Source organism: Trachurus japonicus, chromosome 13 (assembly GCF_045865225.1).
Source record: "Trachurus japonicus isolate A0001 chromosome 13, Traja_1.0".
NCBI lineage: Eukaryota > Metazoa > Chordata > Actinopteri > Carangiformes > Carangidae > Trachurus > Trachurus japonicus.
Genome location: NC_140919.1, coordinates 15,057,634 through 15,082,912, shown reverse-complemented (window position 1 = coordinate 15,082,912; position 25,279 = coordinate 15,057,634). Strand labels below are relative to the sequence as shown.

General features: G+C 43.7%; 1 protein-coding gene across 2 annotated transcripts in view; it reads left to right on the top strand.

Moving 5' to 3' along the window:
• Nucleotides 1-292: 292 nt before the first annotated feature.
• The window catches only part of pik3cb (phosphatidylinositol-4,5-bisphosphate 3-kinase, catalytic subunit beta), a 75,019-nt gene continuing 50,032 nt past the window's right edge, over nt 293-25,279 (top strand). Inside the window, exons 1-2 of one of the 2 annotated variants that reach the window (XM_085794947.1) lie at nt 293-676; nt 14,212-14,291. The gene's annotated coding sequence lies outside the window, so the exon portion shown is untranslated. The remainder of the gene's footprint in view (nt 677-14,211; nt 14,292-25,279) is intronic. The other variant, XM_085794946.1, reaches the window with a different exon arrangement.

Sequence of the window (25,279 nt, the reverse complement as noted above, 5' to 3'; positions counted from 1 at the left end):
AGAAGTATAAAGCCTTAGGATACAATATGGATTTGAACACACCATGTTCTGGTTCTGGTTTCTAGATGATTTTTTTTAGCTTGATTTTGTGTAGGCTTGAGTTTGTTTTGTCTCATCTTTATTGGACCATCTCCCTCCCCCCAAAAAGTGTTACATGATTATATATTTTTTTCAATATATTATGACTGCTGCTTGTCTGTCACCGGGGAGGGTTTTTATTTTATTTTGAACACTCTGACCGGACGTGCTGTTCCTCCTCCACCCTCTCACACTTGACAGGCAGCAGAAGCAGCAGCAGCGGCAGCAGCGGCGGAGGAGGAGGAGGAGGGAGAGAGAGCTAGTGGAGGAAAAAAGCAGCGGCGGCAGCAGCAGCAGCGGTGTTGGTGGTGTTGGCGGTCGTAGCGGTAGTAGTTCACCTTCTGAAACAAACAGGAAGCAGGACCGCGCTCCTATCCACCTGCGAGAGACCTGTCCTGTCCGCAGAGAGCACCGGCTGTGTCCTTCCGCCTTACGAGACTTTTTTTTTTTTTTTTTAATTATTATTATTTTATATTTTCACACGAGAGTCGACTCCAATCCCGAAGACATTATTGGCTACAGCAGTGTTAACTTTGTCCTGCTGCTTGTCCGGCTGGGTTCATTTCTTCTGCCACTTCGCTACACACAGTGACTAAAGGTGAGTCCCCTCTCCCCCCTCCCCTATCCCTCCGCTCCCCTCATTGATCCTCATGTTGTGTGATTGGTTTCAGTGTCGCAGGTTTATTTTAACCTGTCGAGACTCTATTCACCAACGTCGCGTTGCCGCAAAACACGAGTTCCCTTCGTGGGAGGACACGGCGGAAAAACTTCCACGAAGCAACTGCATCCATATTTCAATTCGACATGTAACAAACTAACTTTTTTATATCTATTTTAAAGCAGTTTTGAGTTGTTTTATAGCCACAAACCCAATAAGTAGCTAAGGCGTGCGTCAGCGGGCTCAGTTTGTTGTTTTTTTTAAGCTGATATTAATGGAAGTCGAGGGTTGTTGTCGCCGGGTGTGAATGATATTTGCTGAACACGCCAGGAGGTCGAGCCGATTTTGTGCGGCAATTCACACTTTGTTTGTGGAGTCGTGGATTTGACAACAACAAACTCATTAGGGTTTCAGAGAGAGAGAGAGCAGAGTTTGTTCAGTGCTGCCTCCTCCAACCAGCACACGGACTGACTGTGGCATTCCGGAGCGATTACAGCCCAGAGGTGACAATGACATAGGTGCGTGTGTAACTTAACTGTGGTGTTGTTGTTGTTTTGTGTGTCCAATTAAAATTTTTCCCATTTCACAGCAAAGCCAGAAGCAGTATTAGCCATTCCAGCTTGTTTGGTCACATGTCACATTGTAGTTTTTTTTTTTATTATATAACAACCACAGCAGTGTTATTAGGCTTATTTCATATCCTCCTCTTTGCCCCTGCATTTTCTTCTTGGTGGTTGTTTATTTTGGACGTCAGCAAGCTTTTCTCACTGTTACACGTGACCTCTGACCTCTTTGGTTTCCACTTCAGGTCTTCATTGGAGGACACACTAGTTTTTTTGAGTTTCAGTGGGCCCCCTGATGACAAAATGTGTCTGTTTTTAATGTTGAGAAATAGACAGACAACAGCGTCGGATAAAGAGGATGTGAAACTCTTGGAGAGTAATTCATAGAGTCAGCTTTTCTGTCATAATCATATCAACCTTTTGGTTTTCTTTCATGCAGAGACAGAAAGTCGGCACAGGCTCAAGTGTAGCCAGCCGGATGGGTTGTGTGTGGATTATTAGGCTAACTGATTTTATTTTATTATTGATATCCGAGTCCTGCGCAGAATAATATGTCCTAACCTGTCATGCTTATTGTGATGTTGGAGATATTGTGCTTGCCTTTAGGATAATTACTGGCTGCCTCCTCAACAGTCGGCCTTTCTTTTGTGTAATTGGCACGATTTGGCTCTGCTAACAAAGTCGTCCGCTTCCTGAGTAAACGTGGATCAGTGCCAGCTGCGTTGCATGTGTCATACCTGCATTTACTTGTGTGCTCACTCAGTTGTCTCTTTTCATTCACAATAAGCCATCGGTGAACAAGAATTAACGTTTGAGCTCAACCTATGTGTCTCAGTAGGTCTGTGGTGGTTATGTCACTGTCTGCAGGAAATATCAGGAGCAGGACGGGCCCCTTCTGCACCTACAGTGTGCGTGATCAGCACCTTCGCTTGAAGGGAGGAGCATTAATTTTACAGATGCATCTCTTCCAGGAGCTGCTTTCCTTTTTTTTTTTTTAATATGGCTGGCTATTTTAGGCTGTTGTTGTGGGTGATGTGACGCCGCAAACAAATGAGCAGCAGTGTTTAACGGCAACATTGCATTTATATTGCATTTAGACAAAGGAAACACAGGAGCTCAGTCTGGTTATTTAACTATAAACAAATCCCAAGTGCATCACATTACACATAACAGCACCATTACAGAGGATTTAATGTCCTAGTAACCTAGCCTGTAGCCACACTCAACCAAAAGATGATGTTTTTCAGTGTTTAAACACACACACTTTCCCACTGCCCAAATCACTCTCGGTGATTACCTCACTCTTAAAGAGGGAGAATGTCAAGAGTTGTGAATTCTTGTTACAAAACACAAGAGAAGAATTTACCAAGAGGATTATTATTTGCTACTACTCAGGCAGGCACTCGGGTCCTGGTGTGTGCAGCTCTGTGCTGGGTGGGGTCTGCCCCCGCTTGTCGAGCCTCCTCTGAGGTAAAGTTAGAGAACACTGATAAGGCTAACTTGACGTCACTCCAAAGACATCAGCCAACAATGCAGCTATTTAGTCCAAGCCAGATTTAGTCCCAAAGCCGGCCTCTACCGAGAAACTGGGCACAAATGAAAGCAGAATTCTAAATAAGTGCTCCACTAAAAGAGCCAGAGAAAAAGAAAGTTTTGCAACTGCGGTGACGTCGAATGTTCTGTATCATGGGGCTTAAAAAGTTTGAACAGAGCTGATGAGTGAGATCATTTTTCTGTCTGTCTGTGTGTGTGTGTGTGTGTGCGCAAGGAGGAGGGAGTAGTGTGTGGGGGAGTCATAGGCTATATGAATGATGCAGGGTGTTTTGGGGCTGAAGAGAGAGGACAGAGGAACGTTTCTGTTGGTCTCAGTGACCAAACAGCGTGGCGGCGGTGAAACGCTGAGGTTAAGATAAGAGCACGAGGCCACGTGGCCAAACGCAGCCGTGCAGACTTTAACTTTACATACCAGCAGCAGGTTTGGTGCCAGTGATCAGGAGGATAATAGTGTCATTTATTGTTGCAGGATATTTTTTTTCCACGGCGAGCGAGGCACATGAAAATATCAAGGTGTAACGGCACCTCGCAGCGTGATTAAAGCAAACACACGGCGCGGGGCAGTAGGTGTTTGGATAGTGATACTTTTTCATTGTTTTGGCTCCGTGTTCCACCATCTTGGATTTCAAATGAAACAATGATGGAAAAGTGCTGACTTTCTGCTTTTCAAATCCATACTGGGTGAAGAGTGAGGAGAGTCAGTTTGAACACTAACATAGACATAGCACTGTGGATCTACAATACACCAATCTATCTACATTTAAAGGGATAGTTCAACATTTTGGCAAATTGGCCCATTGCCATAATCCCTATAGTCATAGCAGTAGGTTCGTTACCTTTAATTGTCAGTGCAAGATATTTTTAGAACGGCGGAGCAGAGCCGCGAGCTGCTCAGAGCTATGCTACGGATGCTCATGGGATTTCTTGGTTTCACTCATCAAACTCATGAACAAAACGCTCTGGTGGACAAGTTGTGACCTGCACATTCACCACGCTATGAGATAATAACAGAACATCACAAGACGGAGATGTTTTCGAGGTAAATACAAAGACTGCTTGCTGAAAAACTGCCCCCGACGGGAACGCACATCAGCAGTTTTGCATGAATTTACCTCTAAAACAACTCTGTTTCATAACATTCCGTTATTATCTCATAGCGTGGTGAATGTGCAGGTCACAACTTGTCCACCAGAGCGTTTTGGAGTTGTTAGATTGTGTATTTGATGAGGGAAACCAAGAAATCCCATCAACCTCTGTAGCGTAGCTCTGAGCAGCTCGCGGCTCTGCTCCGCTGTTCTAAAAACAGCTTGCACCGACAAATAAAGGTAATAAACCTTTCCCAAAATGTTGAACTGTCCCTTTAAAAAGACGCAAAACAGAATATACATGCACGGAAACAATGGGAAATTGTGCAGATTTTATACGGAGATTAATTATTAATAGTGTGTTTGTCGAGTTGAGGCAGCTTTTTAATCTGTGTATTATTTTCTTCCTCCTGTTTTGCTGATTTCCTGCTGTGTTTGAGCACTGAGACTAATAGCACTGACGCCTCTCAGCATATTTCATACAAAACGCCTACATTTTGTTTTGTTGTTTATTTTTCCGAGAGACCCACTTTTGTAACCACATTGTGTATATCCTGTGGTTTTTCAGTGAAACACCTGAGTGTGTTGCAACCATCCCCTTTATCTTCCCCCTTGCTCTCTGCCTCCGTCCCCTGTCGCTTGTCTCTCACTCATTCACACTTCCTGCTGTTCTACCTTTAAAGTAATCAGCAATGATTATAGCGAAAGCCTTGCGTAACATCCTCTCACAGAGCAGTATGAAAGGGAGACAGGTTTTTGTGTGAGTGTGTGCAAGCTGGCTTTCACAATGTCTGCCGGCTTGCATGATCACTATTGTCTATTTTCTTTTTTGTACGCCTCACCTCACAGTCTCATCTGCTGCCAGCCCTCGCCGAGGAAAGTGGAGTGTACAGTATTAGTAGTAGAAACTGCACCTACCTGTGTGTTTATTATAAGAACTATACATAAGAGGGGAAGCTGCCATAGCAAGAAATGTGACTGAAATGAGAGCGGCCTGCTGGAATTCTCCACTTTGCTGCACAGCACGCCGAGACCTGCCAAGGAATGTAGGGGAGACGGCAGGAGAGGGAGATGTGATGAGGAGAGAGAGAAATGCCAGAGACAGTACAGTAAAACATATGAGAGATGCAGTTTATCTTACATGACGCGCAGGCAGGGGGATACAGTATGATTCATTCAAGTTAAACACAGTAAATGTGACTGTCAACACAACTCAAGGGCTCCCAATTCACATATGGTTAGAGAATACTTTTACTGTTAAAGTGTAAATACTGCAAAACCTGCAACTTGGGACCCAAAGGCGTCTTCCTGCTTCACCTGTGGGATGTGAATCCTCACGACGAACACACACTTAGCTCACTTTCTGGACTAAGAAGTGTGAAGAAAACAAATTTTGTAGTTCACGCCGACACAAGAAAAGGAGGACGCCCTCGACGTGAGACCTGCTGCAGGCGACTCACAGGCTTCAGTAACTTGTGGCTCTCTGGAGGGAAGATGGTGTGAAGATGTGACAAGATGTCACTTGATGAAATTGGCACATAAATAGCTTTTTCGTTCGGCAGCTCTTCTTCTGTTTTGCTATTATTGGTATTTGGGGCGTAAAACAGTTTCTGCTCAGCTGTCACTGTTTCCCGTTATCTCCTCCATACTTGTCCATACCAGTCGTCAGTCAGTCATATACAGCAAGTCACTCGGCCAGTGAGTCAGTCAGTGATGCTCATAATTATCAGGATTACAAACATAAGAAGCAGGTTGTGCAAGGTCATATATCACTTTCCTAACTTCAGAGGAAGAACGAGCTCAAGATGTTGAGACATGCTCAAAACTGAGAGTAGTATTCTGTTACCTGATTAGAATATGTCGGCAACGTGCTGCTGTGTTTTTCTCATGGTCAATATTTACAGCCGGTCTGATGGGACGTCTCTTTGATCTGTTCTCGCGTTTCATATTGCTATCTATAGCTGTGACGCTGATTATGATATTGATTTTTCGTGTGATGTGAAACCACATGCTGTCTGGGATTTTGGTCATGTTAACAACAACAAGCTAAAATGGTCTGTGATCCCAAAAATCCAAATGCATTATATACTGAAGGGAAAGATTGAATTTGAATGATGTCAGTGTTTTTAAAAGCAGGGAGCTGTAGAAGGAGAAAGGAAAAAAAAAAGCTGTTTTGATGTTGTCTAGAGATGAGCAATTTGTTTGACGTGCACAGATGGATTATGGGGGGGTTGGATTGTTCATCGCTACAGATTCCTGGGCTGCAGGAGAGTGTGAAGCAGGATGAATGAGATAGAGATCTGTGTGTCTCTGAAAATCATTAACCTCTAAAATCCCCTGTCTGGACCGTTGTAACAGGTGTAACCAGCAGATAGAAGATTATGTCACAAAGGAAGCACAGCTGTTGGATGCGTAATGAGTTGTTTTTGTTTTTATTCTGTTGAAGCCTACTTTTACTATGATTTTAGACAGTGGAACAGGCTGGGACTAAACACACAACAGATGTTCTACATTAGTTTATTTTTTTATATAAATAATCAAGCTCACATATTCAGATAACACTGATAATCCCAGTGTATCTGTATGAGCTCAAGTGGAGAAGTTTTCCATCTATTGAATTAAACACTCACAATAAGTTTCAGATTTTTAACGTCAAACAACTCCACAGTTTCATAAAGAGGCAGCCGTCTGTAGCCGTGACACCTGTGGTTGCTGTGGTTGCTCGCTGTCTCCTCGCAGGCAGCTTGATGCGGTAACCGTGGCAGCCCCAGATGCAGCAGATAGCGCTGGGTTATGCTGCCTGCTACCTTCCCGAGAGGGGAGGGGGGGTCCAGACTCTACTCAGTAACCCGAGAGGGCAAAAACCTCAGCTTCACGTCTCTATGGCAACCCCCCCCCCTGTCTGCAACTGCTGATGAAATGTGCACATGTCTGTCTGTGTCAAACACACTCTGCTATGAGATTGTATTGAGCCTTGTGATGATATAACATGTGTAAGGGATAGTTGAAAACTGCCCCTGACAGGAACGTGCATCAGCTGTTTTGCATGAATTTATCTCTAAAACAACTCTGTCTGGTAACGTTCTGGTATTATCTCATAGCGTGGTGAATGTGCAGGTCACAACTTGTTCACCAGAGCATTTTGGAGTTGTTGGATTGTGTATTTGATGAGTTTGATGAGGGAAACCAAGAAATCCCATGAACCTCCGTAGCGTAGCTCTGAGCAGCTTGCGGCTCTGCTCCGCCGTTCTAAAAACAGCTTGCACCGACAATTAAAGGTAACGAATCTACTCCTAAAACTATAGAGATTATGGCAATGGGCCAATTTGCCAAAATGTTGAAATATCCATTTAAACATGAATGTTTGTTACTACAAGTAAAAACTAGGTACATGTTAATGCATGTAACTATTTTTATTTGCTTATGAACTGTAGAAGATGACTTGAATGGGCTTATAAATGGAGACCATTTGGGACTGTAAACTGCTTTTTAAAGAGATGAGTTGAGGGAAACTGGACTTGGATGTAGATCCAAGAGGTGTCTTCAGCTCTGACTGAGGCATTTATCCTCTGTGGGGTCAATATAAAGGTCACTAATGGTTCGTTGGTGCTGCTGGCTGTAAAAACGGTTGTTAACAGTTGCTGGAGTCACTTGAGGCCAATTGTAACGGGTTGTTAAATCTCCACAGACGTCCTGAGACATGGTTCCTCTACTTTAACATTACAAAATCTCAGTCAGTCTGACCAATAACGTTTTTAGTGGCCCTGCCCCCTCTCTCTCTCTCTCTCTCTGTGCGCCTGTCATTTGGGGTGCACATGACAGCGTGCAGCATGTGTGATACTGGACTGGATGGCCACACACACACAGCCAATCACATCACTGCTGGAAAAAAACAAATCAGAGGGGAAACACTAATCCTTCCTTTCTGCGTGAAATATGCATGCTGAAGGGATGTCCCCTCTCCCTCAGGTGCAAGCTAACCTCTCAGGTCTGAACTCAGTAGTTTACCGACCCCCTGAGGGAAAATCCACACTCCTTAGAGGACACACAGAGTTGTAAACGGGAGTTAAGTCTCCAGGATGTTTAACAGCGATTCCACACTCAAGCCTCAGGTGACCCCAGCAACTGTAACAACACTCAGTACGTTTACATGCACAGCTTAATGGAGCTATGCTCAAAATTCTTCTGTCCTCGTCCCAGGTTACATGCAACTGAGAAAATTGAATAACTGACAAGAACGTGTCCTCCTCCACAACACCATTTGTCGATTATGCGTCGTTTCAGCGGGTTAATACGGCTCCTTTTCCGGTTGACCTATCAGCCAGACGGCAGACCGACCGGCATTTTCGAACAACAGCAAGATGGTTAATCGTACAGCTTTGTTCATCTCCTACATAATGTGTGCAATGCGTTACTTATTGTGCAGATAAGGTGCATGCTATCCCTCGTGGTAATGGTGTAGCCGTAACACTACAACAATAGCTTCTGCCACCGGCTTTCTTGGATGTTTTTGTTCCGGGGTCTTAAACTCCGATTAAGGCGTATACATGCCGGAGAAAGTCAAATGCCAATCGCATTATCTGGGTGTCTTAATCAGAGTTGGAGAACTCCGATATTAGTCCGCATAACGCGCTTACATGCACTCAGTTGTCCAGTTATAGTCAGATTAAGGCAATAAGTTGGTTTTCTCATGTAGATGTACTGACAGCCAGGAGCACTAACGAATCTAGACTGACATCCATGGACTTGACACGCCTGAAACTCCCCAGCAGATCCAGGCTTCTTGGCTCACATCGGAGCTGAAACATCCTCAAGTTACCTACAACCTGGTCTAGTGGCCATGGATAGTCAGAGGGAGCCTGGATGTCTGGGAATCCTCACAGATGCACTTAAAAAAAAACAAAAAACATTTTCTGCAGACTTATGCAGAAAATGTTGGCCTGAAGACAGGTGTCGGGAATCTGGACAGTGTACACAGGAAGTCCACAGTGCGCACAATATATAGCACTGGCTGTTCTGCTGTGTATGACTTGTTTAGTGCACAATAACATTTTGAATATTACATCCAACTTCCTGCTGTCCTCACAACCGTCAACACGTCTGGACAGCGTTACGTTTACCTCTCGCTAACTGTCTGTTTGCCGTAGCTTGTGACAGTTGTTTTGTGTTTGTTGTGTGTTGTTTGTCCTCTAAAGCGATCAGCTGCTGTAGCGTCTACAACCCGAGATGGACCTTTGCTCATCCGGGCAGCCGGAAGGTAACTGATTTACAGCGTCTGAGGGGGGGGAAACTTCAGAGAACAAACACACAGACTCACAGGGTCCGTCCACCCACCCACCTGAGGGCAGCCTCACATCAGCAGCTATAAATAGAGATTGAAGCAAGTCGCTAAATAAAGAGAGATGAGGTGAAGAAGTGGTTAAAGGCCTTGGGCAGACAGACACACACAGCACAGATAGCTGAAGTGATTTAGAGACTCCGTGTACTTTTCTATTCAGCCCATAACTTCGCTTTGATGGCAGTAAAAACTCGCTCATTGCTCATCATGCTCCTCTGTGACGGAGGGTCATAAACATCACACAGTGCTAATGAGTGGGAGGGTATTGTTTTTAGAAATGGAGGGACAGTGCTCTTTTGTTTACAGTGAGCCATTGATGACGCATGGTCAAATGCAGTGGCCCTTCAGACCGCACTCGGTTTCGGGGGAGCGCATGAAATGTGCTGCAAGTCGACGTTCCTCTCACTTGCACTTTTAAGTATTTTAACTAAATCGTCTCGAATAGACTTGATTTATACAGAAGAGTCAGAACTTATTTCGCTTATCAAACATATTTCTCATCTTGCAGTGAATATTTGAGAGAAATAGAGAGTTTCTGGGACAGGGAGTGTCCTCTGGAGAGATTTTTGGTTTATTATGCAACCCCTTCTGGAAAACCACCTGTTTACAAAAGGAGCTGCCCGTTACAGCCTGAGGCTCGTAATGAAGTTAGAGGTATTTATGAGGAGACGAGGCATGATGGTCCCCTGGTGACTGACCCACATGACCCAGGCAGGAGATGGAAATGACATGGAGGCATGTTTGTTGGCATGAGGTGTGTGTGTGTGTTTGTGTGTGTACTGAATGTGCCCCAAGGTGAGTGAGAGCTTTGTCTGCTGATGAGGCCCCCAGTCATTTTAGGATTGTGCATTCCTTTCATTCCTGCTACGGAGGATGGGTGGAGGAGAGGAAGGGTGTGTGTGTGTGTGTGTGTGTGTGTGTGTGTGTGTGTGTGTGTGTGTGTGAGAGAGAGAGAGAGTGTGTGTGTGTGTGTGTGTGTGTGTTGGTGTGTGGAGAAAGAGAGAGAGATAGAAAGTCATATGAAAGTTAGTCTAGTTAGTACAATGATAAGACTGACAACAATTTAAGAGGGGGAGGCACTGAAGCAGAGAGAGAGAGTGTGTGTGTGTGTGTGTATGTGTATGTGTGTGTGTGCTTTCTTTTTGTTTGCGTAGTTCTTGAAGCTAACGTCACCACAACCACTACTTTGTGCATTGTGCTGGAAACTGTTTTCCCAGAGTTGTTATTCCTCAGACAGTGGTGCAGTGGTCCTGACTGAATCTGAATCTGAAAACACAGTCCACTTCTAGCTAACAGCCACTTCCCACTTTATTCTGAAAATGTTACAAGTTCTAACTAAACTTATTTAAAGGTCCTATGTTGTGTCAAGAGAGATTTTTTTGTTGTTTTTGTTTTGTTTTGTCTTTTTGTTCTGTGTTAATTCTGTGAAAATATCAACATGCTCAGTCCACAGAGAAACCCACACTTTCAGAAATTGCACCTGAAGACGAGCCGTTAGGATTTTTTGTGACTTTGTGATGTCACAACGAAATATTTACTGTCCAGCCTTGCAGGATTTAGTTACTCAGAGGTGTCGACTTATAAAAAATAATATATAACCTATATGTGAAATGTGAAAGCTCCAGAGAGGAGATGTAAAACTAGACTGAGATGGTGTTCGGTTCTTGAAACCACAAATATGTCTTTTTATGTATTTATATCAACAATTCAAATAAAACACAGGAAACATAATACGTGAGACCTTTAGAGTCAGAGACTGACTAAGATTGGGGTTGTGGCAAAATAATTGAAGCATTATGACCCATTAAAGCCTCTAAACTCTCGCTCTTACGCTGTGTTCAGTAATGATATTTCACGGTAGATTTATAGTTTTATGGTTTTTCCCAATTGGAGCTTTTTGTTTTTATTGCAGGTTTTAAAATAGGCCTAAAGAATGTGATCTTTGTTGTAGCTTTAGCCTCCATCTGATAAAAGTTGCATTTATGCTTTTGGTCATTTATAAATTGACCATATTTGTGTCAAGACTGTCTCATATCATCAACATCTCATATGGATATTGGTGTTGAGTTGATGTTGAAACACTTTAAAATGCACATCCATTAAGATGTGCATTTTTTTGTCATAGCATATCAGCATCTTAGCAAATCATTTTCATTACTGTTTTTTATGAATTAATACTTCAATTAGATAAGTATTCCTGGAAATGTGGATATCCCTCTTCTTGAAAAAGAAAGGCTGGTGAGAGCAATAAGCCTGAAAACCCATGGCTTCATAATAATTTGTCACTAGCCACTCTGTTTTTTATGATCTGTGATTAATCTGATTATTTTCAGCCTCAGCCCAGAAACACCCCCCCACCCCCCAAAAAAAAAAAAAAATTAAAAATCCCCATTGATGTTACAGTGGAGAGTCGTTTCCACAGAACCGCGGCAAAGCTAACTTTGGGGTCGACCCTGCAGCAAACACGTCATCGCCGGGCCGCTCTATACTGAACCCTCTGTCTGTGCTGCTCTCCCAGTCACTTTAAAATTCACTGTAGCACACACACACACACACACAAAAACACACACACACAAACACTCACAGTGGTGCGGATCATGTGATGCTTTGAGCTGAATTCAGACGGGAGTAAAACATTGACTGTCTCTGGCCTGCGATTTTTATCATTCTGTTAAACAGCACACTTCCTGGAACTTTCCACGTGCAGTTTCTCCGTCTCGTGTGTGTGTGTGTGTGTGTGTGGACTTCACCGCAAAATAATTGTCACGATCCGAGCCCTGATGAAAACCAGGATCTCGCCCCCTTCCTATGAAATTTACCCTTGACCCTGCTTTTAATGCAATATGATAAAAACGCTGTTTGCTTCTTCACATCAAACATCAAACATGTCCGACGACGACTCGCTCACCACGGTTGTTGTTTGTGCGAGGCTCCGGTCTGTCACGCCCTGCGAAACGAGATAGAGCATCTTGACCACCGGGGGAAAAACAGGAAGTTGACTGGCCTCAATCAGAGCGTGTGTGTGCGTTGCGTGTCATCTGCGTTTATGGGCCCTCGCTGTGTGTTTTTCATGGTTTTGCCCTACTGTATATTTGTTTACCATGAGGCCACGTTTACATCTCGCGGCCTGTATAGACGCAGCTCTTTGAACTGAGGGCAGATGGTGGCGGTGATGATGATGATGGAGAGGACGGCCTACAGTATGGACGGCCTCGGGGAACTTTGTCACGTCCTTGGCTTCCAGCTCCATCTCCAGCTCATGTTGTTGCCGTCTCAAATAAATGAGGCTTTTATTGACTCATATTGATTTATTACAATATCTGAGACGTACAGTATGACCACAAACTCAGTGACGCAACAGCAAGTGATCTTTTCCGTTGACTCAATCCATCACGTATCCATGATGATATCCATCAAGTATTTACAAAATGAAATGAATAGCAGATGTTTATATTAAAAACAATCATTTAGAGATAAATATATCTATATTATTGATGTTTATAGGGCTTGAAGTAAAGATTATATACAGTTTTGATTCATCTACCTATTTTCAGAATAAATCAAACCATCAGTTTGCGTATTGGATGTCAGAAGATGGTGAACCATGCCTAGTTTAATTAACCAGAGAGACTCTCAGCTTTCTCTAACAACCAACCAGAGCTCAATAACTTTTCAGAGTTACAGGCATTTTTACCTGAAAAGTAATGCAGACAATTAAGCATTAGTCGTTTTTTGATCAGTAAATTGACTAATTATTATATGTGGCTTTAGCAATATTTGTTATTGAAGGTGAATGAGTTTAACCTTGAGTTAATTTCACAGGTAATAAGTGAAATATTAACACTATAGGACACGTACACATTGATAGGTGAATACTGTATATAAAACTTAAATTCTGCACATAGTTTTGAGACTTAGATTTCCTATAGAGAACTTCCACTTTAATGTAACATAAGCTGCAGGAAAAATCAAGTGTTGTGTCTCTTTTATTTTTAATGTTGGTGCTAAAAGGATTCAACACCGAGTCGATGAGACTCTTGAGTTTCTATTAGGAGTGATTCACATCTACGTTTCACTTCCACTCGCTTGTTTTTTCTGTTTGTTTTTTTTTAATCACTTCACTTGCAGTGAATATGTCAAGTCTGTTTTGAGCGTCGGCTCGAGTTTGCGCAAGATAACGATGACAAACATCACAGTTACAAACTTGCAGTAATCACAGTTTGGTTCATTGCAGCTGTGCTAATATTTTTTTGGGTTGTTATTCCCTGCAGCTCAGTTAGATGCCGTCACTTTCCTGGGAAACCTGATGAAAAACTGAATCAGACGCTTTTTTTTCTTCACTCCAAGTTTCACAATGTGTTGTTCTGAATGCATTTGTTTGTTTTTTTCATTTCTTTCAGTGATGACAGCTTTTATTTTTTCAGTTTTTCCCAAGATGGGGATAAAAATAACAAACAAAGCAACTCCTCCCAGATGAACACTCAGTGATTTCTAATATCGTCTCCGCTCTAACCTTGAGTGGAGCGAAAGATTAGATACCAGAGAAAGAGGAGGCAGAGGGACGGTGGGGGGAGGGAGAGAGAGAGAGGAGGAGGAGGGGGGGGGGGGGGGGGGGGGGGGGTCAGAGGGGGCACTTTGAGCGCTCTGTTCTTTCTGTTGTCTTATCTCGAATGACGGGACCAAGCGGGGGCCCCTTGAGTGAGTGGGAGGTGACATCAGGTGATCCACAGCCTCTCACTGAGTAAACCTCGTCTTGTTATCTTTCACTTCTTCGTCTCCAGTCACTTTTTCATGCATTTTTTACAGTTATTTATTGTCTCTTAAACCGTCGTCTTTGCACAGTATGAACACAGATATTCCCACATCTCCCCCCTCCCTCCCTCCCTCTCCTCCTCCTCATAACAGTTTGTTTTGTCCTCTCTCTCCAACCATCAGATGCAGTGTCCCAGAAGCTATCCAGACGCCCCCAGTGAGGAGCAGAGGAACAGGAAATAAGAGACTTTAGGAAATAGTAGGTACAAAAAAAACAAAACTCTTGCACTTGCATGTGTGAGAGTGTGAGAAAGCGTGCTGTATCTTGTTATCATGACCTACTTTACCTGTGATTTCGCCGTTTGTGCATGTGTGTGCGTGTCTCTCTCTCCTCTCCCCCCTCTCCCTCTCTCTCGCTCTCTATGTGTGCGTGAAAGTGGGAGAGGAGGAATGGAGCGGTGACTTAGCTGGAATCTGGGAGAGTAGGCCTCGTTCTGACAGGCGGGGAATGTGTGGATTGGAAGCCGGCCAGCGTGCGTTACTTTCACATCAGAGATCAGCGTTACACCATCGCACTGCATCACTGTCGGCACGTTACAGAAAAGCTCCCGTGTTGTTGGTGTTGTTGTGTGTTTTGGTGTCATGACAGCTTTTGGCCGGTTGTGGCTCATCTGACTTCATTTCCTTATAACAAGTCTTTTACCTGGTGCCACCTTTTCACAGGACTTTGTACTTTTTATGTAACAGTTCATGCGGGCAACAATGAGCAGCAGCGTACGTGTGTGTTTACACATATAAACAGGTATGTGTGCACTTGTTTGCCCCCATCCTGATGCACTGTGTGTCCCTCGTGCACCAGTGAAGTGGCCGTACTACCGATGCCCGTTTTTACCCCTCGCTGTGGGGAGTGGAGTCGCCCAGTGAGCTGATCAGCAGAGCCCTTTTTTTAGAACAGATGTGGTGATTGGATGAGTGGTAGTGTAAATTTAACCGTTAAAGCACTGAACCGTGGCGCTCTCAGCACTACTGACCCAATTAGTCACCGCCAAGAGCAGTGTGCAACTCTGCTGCTCATTAAGTGAAGCCGAGCTCATCACTCATCACAATTTGTCTTTGCATTAATCTGCAACAAGTATGATAATCAGTTCTCTTTCTATAGTAATTAAAGGTTGAATATGGAGAATGCTCATTAAAAGCTAAATTTTTCAAAAATAATACATCCATGGGGCATTTACAGGGCAAGTAGCCTATTGCTTTTCCATAAAATATTATATTTTCTCTGAATTAAATAATTTAAGAAATTTTGATGGGTTCGACAATGACTTCCTGTTTACCTTGTACCAGCCAGTAGCCGCCATTGGGGCTCACTTCTCAGCTGTTTTGCTAAGCCTCCTCCCGGTCGCGTGCATTTGTTTTCAACGAAGCCTTTTATCATCACTCAGTGGATCCAAGGGGGCAGTTGTCGGTCTGAGAAGTGAAGCTCACTTCCGCGTTCAAAAAACTGCAATCCCCTCGGATTCCTCTGGGGGCTGGTGTCAGAAGGGAGCATTCCCCATAGACCCCCGTGTTAAAATCGCCGACTTTACATCCTCAGTAAACATGTTAAAAGCCTGGTGTCAGAACGTTTTTTCGTCTCAATCGATAGTTTCTACCCCCGCACACACTCTGAGGGGGGTGAATTTTTTTTTAACTCTACAGTTTTACTGTTATTAGGTTAAAACTCTAGCCAATCAGGGCGCGGAAACGTTGAGTGCCAGGTCCGAGCAGCTCCGTGGACAGCTGCTTCGAGGCCAGTGGGCGGGTTCTCGGCCGGCCAATCCAACATGGCGCTGTCCAGGCCGCCATATTTGAGTCACAAAAACGACTCCCCAAAACCAATGGGTGACGTCACGGACGCTACGTCCATTCTTTTTACAGTCAATGAGTGGATCGATAGATTATCATACATGTTATGATGTGTGTATTCGTCTCGTCTTATCTGTCATAAACAAGAGATTATGGTTTATGGGACGCGTCAAGTGTCGCGGACTCACGGTGCAACCGAGACAAGAGCTTTTTCTGTTTTTTTTCACTAAGACAAGAGCTGTGACACCGGGTCAGAGGCTCTGATCGCAGGTTTGGTTTTCAGCCACAATGTGGAAGGAGCCTCCAATCTCCCTGTAACAAGTTCAGGTCATTTATCTAACATCTCAATTAGTCCAAAGCTGTTTAATGACGGTAAAAAAGTAAAAGTAAATATCCTGCATAGTTCTCCTCTGTGCTTGATCTGGCCACCAACTGCTGGAATTACTTTTTTCTATTATTTTATAGTGGTATTCTGCTCATTCTCTGTATTCAATCTTTAAAAAGTTATTTGGGAAATAGTCGACTAATTCATTAAAAGTGAAAACGGTCATGACTTTTACTTCCTGCACTTCTTCCCAGTGAGTGCATGCCATCATAGCAACCTGGTGGAGTAAACACCGTCTCCTTCCTCCACGCTCCTGTCACATGCATCAGGTGCGATGCCTCCGGTGATGTGGTTGCACAGGTGCAGCTCTGACATCCATCAGCGTAATGACCACATTTCCTGCGATCAGTGGCCAATAAGCACCAATAATCAGTACAGATGCCTCCCACCTGCGCTCTCTGCACAACCTCCCCTCTCCTCTCCTCTCCTCTCCTCTCTCCCCCTCTCTTTCCTTTTCACGCCTACTCAAATGTGGAAAAATAGCCTCATCCAATTATTTATGCTCTGCTCTGATCGTCCCGCCAACGCTGCGCTGCGTTATCACCGTGAGCAGGAGGAGTTTTGATGGTCATCACGCCACAGCTTCTCCTGGTCAGCGTGCAGCATTATATTAGCAGTATCAGGCTGAAACCTCTCCGCTAACACAATCGTAGGAAGCCCTGCCCTTTGGTGCATTCTTAGCCGTGTGCTCGGGTGGCATTATCCCCATGGCATTGACCTTGCTGCCCGAGGTATTACACTGGTTGTGTATTATTATCCTTCGCCGGACAATAGCACAAGCACTGCAACAGTTACCTAATAATAGACGGAGGGTAAAGAAGGGCAGTTTACATGCCTGTGATTTTATATTGTGTCTGCAAAAAATCAGCGGATGTGTCCGTCTGTCTCTGTCTGTGCCATTGACTCCTGTGCCCAGCAGTGGCTCGTGTGTGTTTATATTAATAGTCAAACAGAAAGGGAAGCTGCAGCAGTGCAGTGTGTGTGTGTGTGTGTGCAGAGTCGAGCAGCGTGGACAGATGGATGGATGTATAATCTGAAGAGGAGGACATTAGCATGTCATTCACCACAGCTAAGTGTTCCCAGAAACGCTGTCACCTCCACAACCAGATGATATGTGTGGAGCCACGGCTCGTGTGTGTCTTTGTTTGTCATTCAGTGCCAATGTGTGGCCCTTTTGTTTATGAGGGAGATAAATGGTTGGTTTGGCAAGATGATGCCAGCAAGGGATGAAAAATCGCCTGTGTGTGTGTGGGAGCCGTCCCCGCGACATTCTCGGCAGCTCTGTGTTATTTTTGTTCATTTCTTTGCAGCCTCTTCAACTGTTTCATGATATAATGAGTGGCTGTGAAGGCTGCGTACATGTGTGTGTATGTGTCTGTGACAGGCCGGGGTTTCCTTTAAATCTATTTTCAAACTTCCCAATTTTGAGCGTCATTGCGGAGAGTCGTGCTACTGACCTTAAACAACCTCTCAGATCAGCCCAGTCAATGCTTTTCTGAACTCTTGTTTTCTGTGACATTTTTAATAAAAAAAAAAACACATTGTGGTTAAAAATGAGGCCAGAGGTGGCAGCAGCAGTAAAGCCTACCTGTCAGAAATAAACATAGACCTGGGGATTTCATACTGTGAGGTGCAAGGTGCAGAGGCTGTGTGAAAGGAGAGACGACAGACAAAAGATATTGTGAGATTAAAGAGACAAGTTCAGGTCCGTGTGACTAAAGACAACAGGAAATTAGTAATTGTGGCTTTGTCCTTTGGCCCATTTATCACTGACAGCAGCTCTATGTAGCAGCACAGGCCGACACAAACACCTGTTTACAAGGGGAAACGGAGGCACCTTCAGATCATTTAAAGCTTCTGATTACCTCGCTTTGTGTCAATAGACACACTCTTTGGAGTAAAATCTGACTTAAATATTCTAATGTAGTGTTTTCTTAAGACTTTTTTAATATTACAGTTGATGGGTCGTGTACAGTGGAAAAACAAACTGCTAAAATCTTTTGTGAAACTTTTAAAGATGCTACTACACTAAAAGTTCAAGGCTGAAGCAAAAACCTTCAGAGAGACTTATTGCATCTCCCAAAGCATTATGGGAGCTGTAGTTCCTGCATGACTATCAACAAAAAAAAAAACACTGATATCTGGTGCAAGTGCAAAATTTCACATTACAGCGCTTTGTCCTAAACTTACCTGCCATGTTATTCAAAATTTTGAATACTGTAGATTTTATGATGATTGTATGTTTGTAAATATGATGATGGGCAGTTGCAATTTCATTGTATTCTAAATACAGTGACAATAAATGCATCATCTTATCTTATCTTGCACCCCTATATTTTAACCTTACTCAGCCTCAGATAAATTCATTTTGTTTGTTTGTTTGAGGCTGATCAGATGTATTGTATTTCCTGACATTTAAAGTGTTTTACTGTATGTGCGGTAGCTATATGGACAATGTTGGCAGCACTAGCATAAAAATAGTTGTCATCTTCATCCTTTGACTCACTAAGAGCCGTCTCCGGCTGTGTCAGCTCTTGTTTTCCTTTGCTTCACCCTCTCATGTCAGAGTCAGACTGGAGGCTGCAGCAGCTTATGGGATGGAGCCGAGTCTTAGCTGGAGCATAACACAGAGAAGTCTTTGAGATAACATTTATTTTTGTTAAATGTTACACTAGAAATACCAAAAGTGCCTTTAAGGAAATGATTAATCAAGCAAACAACCAGTTGTTGTTGTTAACCTCTGATGTCACACAATTAAAAAAGGAAAGCAATAATTTACAGTAATGAAGTAGATGTAGTCACAAGACGGGTCAATATTGTCTTTAGTGGGAAAAAAAAATTGGCCTCAAGAGGGAAAATAAAAGTGTGAAGTGTGTCTGCAACATGTTGACTCCCTAATGATAGCCGCTCATTGTTTCCTCTTTGTCAGAGTTTCCGAGGAAAGCTCCCGCTGTCCTTTTGAAAAAGAAAGACCGAAAGAAAAGAAGGAAAAAAAAAAAGAAGCTGTTGTCTGTGTCAAATGGAACAAAGGCTAATCCTTATGTCACCCTCACACAGCAGCTGCTGGTGCGCAATCCTGCCCCACATCAAAACAGGAAGAACCATAACCGGCCCACCTCCAGTCGGCCTGCCAGTCACCTGCTGTCACTGGATGTCGAAGCAGAGATAGAAAGAGAAAGAAAGACAGAAAGAAAGAGGGAGGAGAAGAGAAGGAGAAGGGGAAGGAGGAGGCGTGTGAGACTGGTATTCAAAATAGATCAAGTCTCTTTGGTTTGATGATGATGATGTCAAGTGTATTTATTTATAGAAGAGCGGGATTTATTTTTGTTACAATATTGAGTCAAGACAGAGGAAGAGAAATGAGGTGTGTGTGCATGTGTGGCTGTGCCTGTGTTGAATTGCTTCTTCATTTCCTGTTTCGCAGAATCAGATTGGCAAGGCCGCTTTGCATACGTGTTGGCTTCCTCATGTCTGTGTTGCATGTGTGTGTGTGTGTGTACGGTATCACAGCTCGCTTTGAATAATGATAATGTGGTTGTGGTAATAGTTTGCGTAGACCGTCCCCTTTCAGTGACAGTATAGTCAACATGAGCTGTGTGAATAGCTGCCGCCGTGTGTGTGTGTGACTGTGTGTGTGTGTGTGTGTGTGTGTGTGTGTGTGTGTTTACCGTTGCACCGTTGTGGAGCTCAGACTAGGAAAGCAGCTTGTTTACATGTGCTCAGCATTGACCCCAGTGGACTTGTGTGTTGGTGTATGGGAGCTACTGAAGGTATGAGTAACTCGCCGCCGCCTCCAGCTGCAGAGCCCACGCTGTGGAATATACTTAAAGGGATAGTTCAACATTTTGGAAAATTGGCCCATTGCCATAATCCCTATAGTCATAGCAGTAGGTTCGTTACCTTTAATTGCCCGTGCAAGCTATTTTTTGAACGGTGCATCAGTGGTTTTGCATGAATTTACCTCTAAAACAACTCTGTCTGGTAACGTTCTGTTATTATCTCATAGCGTGGTGAATGTGCAGATCACAACTTGTCCACCAGAGCGTTTTGGAGTTGTTGGATTGTGTATTTGATGAGTTTGATGAAGGAAACCAAGAAATCCCATTAGCCTCCGTTAGCGTAGCTCTGAGCAGCTTGCGGCTCTGCTCCGCCGTTCTAAAAATAGCTTGCACCGACAGTTAAAGCTAATGAACCTACTGCTATGACTATAGGGATTATGTCAATGGGCCGATTTGCCAAAATGTTGAACTATCCCTTTAATACCTCCTGTGTGTGGGGTAGGATAAGGGGGGGTTTGCTGTGTGACCGGCGCCATGTGACCTTGTTGCCCCCTGCAGCCTCTGTGTTTTTTTTGTTTTTACTGGAGCTCAGTGTGTGTGTGTGTGTGTGTGTGTCTGTGTCTGTGTGTGTGTGTGTGTGTGTGTGAGAGAGAGAGAAATGTTTTAGGGTAGGGAGGGGGGGAGGGGGGTTGGTTGGTTGGTTGTGAGGGTTGATGGGGGCAAGCAAGGGCAACACAAGGGCAGTGTTTGTGTCGGGCACGGGACTGTCCTCACTGGCACGCACGTCCACATACAAACATACACACACTTGCCAAAAACACAGAGGCTTATTGTGGACACGCAGCCCGGTCGGGTGGGTCCACCCACTACAGTCACACATTGTATCACACTTCGCCTTTTCCATCTCTCTCTCCTTCCTTCCCTTCTTCTTTCTCCCTCCCTCTCTCATTATCCCTCACAAATGACTTTGTTTTACTTTGCTCGCTGTTGCCACGACCTCTCACTCCGTTGTTTCCACCTGTATACCGCCGGCTTGTCTGCGTCTCATCCATGTTTTTGTTTGTGTTTTTTCATATTGAAGGCCGTCAGAAACCTCTCTCCGTCTATAATCCTCCTCCTCCACCCTGAATCCTCCTTCTGACACCTTCACTCCTCCTCCTCCTCCTCCTCCTCCTCATCTCCCCCTGTTTTCCTTCTCATCTCTGAGGGAGGTGAGAAAAGTCTGAGTCATGGATAGAGATCCACATTCATCCCTCCGTGTGTGTGTGTGTGCAGCCTGTGTGCTTCTTGTGTTCTTCTGTTGTGAATCGGCCTCTGTGGAAAATCACACTTGCACATCTGATACCCCCCCCCTCCCACACCATCCACTCCCACTCATCACCCCCCCTTCCTCATCATATACACAGACAGCTAATGAGATGAACTCATAATCCACTTTTTATTATGCAGACTCTCTTCATAACAAATAATATACACATTATATGAGTATTTAATTTATTGTCTGGTTTTTATGTTATTATCTATGTTCTCTAGTGACAGTCCCTCAGGCATTTAGTCCATATTCATACATAGATAGTCAGTCAGGATTGAACTCTGCATTGATATACTGGAAGAAATCTGTCATCCAGTTGTTTCTGTTCTGGCGTACTGGTGGTGGTTTGTGAATTTTCCAGTTCCTCAGAAAAAAGATATGTTGAGTAGTTCCATTGAATGGCTTGGTTGTATCATATTTCCATTAAGTATACAAACATTAAGACGTCGTTGAGCAACATGAACGTTCATTAACTTCTGTAAAAAAAAAAAAAGAAAAAGAAGAAGAAAGAATTAACAGAGTCCAGAATTTTTTCCACCAATGGACAAGAAGTCAATGTCACATCATGTTAGTCATGTAACTGCTCTCATTCAGGAAAGTTATAATCAGGGTTTCAATTACAGAGGGGATGGGGGAGGAAAGGGTTCTGACTTGGACCCTCCCAAAATAGGCAAAAACAACCGTCCAGGGGTTTAAACCTACTCTATATACTGTAGAAATAAGAATATGATTTCAAACACCCACCCTGAGGCGGACTGCACCATTTCCTATTTCGCCCGCAGGAGGCTTTAATGCTCTGTTTACTTAATAAAAACTTGTAACTGAGTGTACACACACACACACGCAGTGACAGTACAGTCCATCCTCATGACTCAGCCCTGGTGGAAATGACTGTGCTGTTGTTACTACACACACCTGCTCTTGTGCTCTCATGCACAGCGACACGGTCGAGTCGAGTGTGGACGATCTGTCCGGGGCACGTTCAGACTCATCCCGCCTGCAACAGGAACCTGTGAGATCATGTTTTTGACATGGGAAGTTTAGCTCATAATTTGCTCTGCATTTACGTCAAGCTCAGCATTATCTCGCGGGAGCACAGTTGCTAGGAGACGGATTTTGTTTAAAAAAAAAAAAAAAGGTCATCGCCTTGTTCTCTTTTCAAAAGCGATGACTGATTGGGTTTTCTGCAGTTCACCTCACCGCGCCACTGAAGGCACCAGTCTGTGATGTCACTGCAGGTGTTTTCCACCAGTTGTTAAAGTCACAGTTACTGATGCAACACAACTAGACAACTGGTGTGAAGTACAGACAGCGACTGTGGGCGGTGGGACACACACACACACACACTCACTCACACACACACACAGGGGAGTTACTGAAATAAATTCAGTTTAAAAACATGTACGTGTGTGTTTCTAGTAATGTGCAAAAACATATAACCTCGGTGGATTCACTCAGGTCCCCTAGAAACACAATAAAACAGTTTTCATTTTTCATTGAACTTAAAGGGATAGTTCGACATTTTGGCAAATTGGCCCATTGCCATAATCCCTATAGTTTTAGGAGTAGGTTCGTTTCCTTTAATTGTCGGTGCAAGTTATTTTTAGATCGGCGGAGCAGAGCCGTGAGCTGCTCAGAGCTATGCTACGGAGGTTGATGGGATTTCTTGGTTTCCCTCATCAAATACACAATTCAACAACTCCAAAACGCTCTGGTGGACAAGTTGTGACCTGCACATTCACCACGCTATGAGATAATAACAGAACGTTACGAGACAGAGTTGTTTTAGAGGTAAATTCATGCAAAACCGCTGATGCGCGTTCCCATTGGGGGCAGTTTTTTCAGCAAGCAGTCTCTGCATTTGCCTCTAAAACAACCTGTTATTATCTCACAGCGTGGTGAATGTAATGTACAATTGAATGTATAATTTGAATTGAATAGAAAATTATTAATCCACCAAAGTGGAAATTCATTGTGTTAAGGCAGTTTAATAGCAGATTGGATAAAACGATAAAGAATGAATACATGATACACAAACTTATTCATTCATTCATATGAAATTTCCATACGAAAAAAACAGTTCATGACGATGACGATGCTGCTGCTGATGGTGATGATGCTGCTGATGATGCTGCTGATGATGGCTTGGAGGCTGAATTGCTCCATTTTGCATTGGACAGGAAATAAAAACATGAGTTGCTGTGACGACACTTCACTCGGTGCTGTAGCTGCAGGACGTCTGTTGTTCCAAGTATCTCAGGGAATCAACCACAGTTGTTCTGTGGATTTATGAAGTGCTTGTGTGTTTGTGTGTGAGTGAGTGTGTGTGTGTCCTCTGTCTCTTCCTGGGATCCCAGACATGATGTTGAGGTCAGGGTCTGTGTATGTGCATGTGGGGCGGTTTGGGGGGGGGCAGACTGTCTGCTGGACCAGTTCTTATGAATCTGCCTTTCTGTCTGGAGTCATCACCACGCTGCAGGACGAATCCCACACTCAGCACTTGTACAGTCGGGACATATCGTACTGCACACAGCACAATGTCCCCGACGGCATGTTCTTGGATATACAGTACAGTAGTGCATGTCTAAAGTTCGTTCTGGTTGTGACCTCCTAATGTTTCCATGGAAACATTTTTCAAGTGTGAGAATCAGTGTGTTCAATACATTTGTGGTGAACATTCTGTGACATTCTTCGTATACTGTTTATTGTGTATATCAAGTATACAGCAGGGAAAATAAGTATTGAGGCCGTGGTGGTTCAGTGCATTGTTTTTTATTTTATAACTGTGCCTGCTAATTGCAGGTCTCTCTAAAGCTCTGGACGACTCTGTTTCTTTTGACTCCGTCAGAAATGTTGTGAGGACCTTCTCGTGGCCAGTTTATGGTGAAATGTTGTTCTTTTTACTTCCAGATTATCGGCACTAACGGATAAAACGGTGCAGTGTAACCGATGCCATCAGTATGTTCTGCAACATCAGTTTCTGAAGGTCTTGAGAAGCTCTTTGCTTTTCCCCATCATGGGATGCCTCATGTGTGACACCTTGGTGATGAGAAACCTTTTTATAGGCGTCAATTTGGACTAAACCAGCCATTACTTTGCACTAATGGGGACAGGATGACTTTCTAAATACTGACAGACTCCAGCTGCTTTCTTGGCTTTCCAAACCTTTTTGCACCTCTTTGTCTTCATGTGTTCAATCCTTATTCCCTGTGTCATTTCACTTTATTACACATTACTTAATTTATGGACATTGTTTGGATTTCTTTGTATGTGTGCATTACTTGGATTAATGCCGACATCTGGTGAAAATTTCATGTCAATAGCTCTATTAGAAATATATTTTCTGAGAAAAATGTTGATGCATCAATATATTTTAGGAACTGGGGCGGTGACATTGTGTAAGTTTATGAGGATCAAACGTGAAGACGTGCAGGAATGAAATGATTTAATTTCCTATCGCACCATCACAGTTAAATCATGCAAACTGCACACACACACACACACACACACACACACTGTATCACCATTAGTGAGTGCTGGTTAGATTATTTAACGCTCTCATGCCATGCTTATGTGCATGAGAAGGATCTCTTCTCACCCTCCTTCAGTCCTTCAGTCCTTCTTTCCATCCTCTTCTTCCTCCTCCTCCTCCTCTGCTCAGCTGCAGCAGAAATAGAAGCATTGAATTCACATTAGACCTCTAATGTCATTCAGACCTGATATAGTCACAACGCACCGTCACAATCTATCAGTGAGCCACCGTGATGTCACGGACCGAGGTGGTTTTTGATATGATGTTGTCACATGAGCCCCTCAGACACGCTGTAATGTGTGTGTGTGAGAGATCGTGTCCTATGATGTAACTCTTTTCTCTGTGTCCCCCGTGATGTAACTATAGGCAGTGGATTGGATATGATCGTTGTGTCGTTG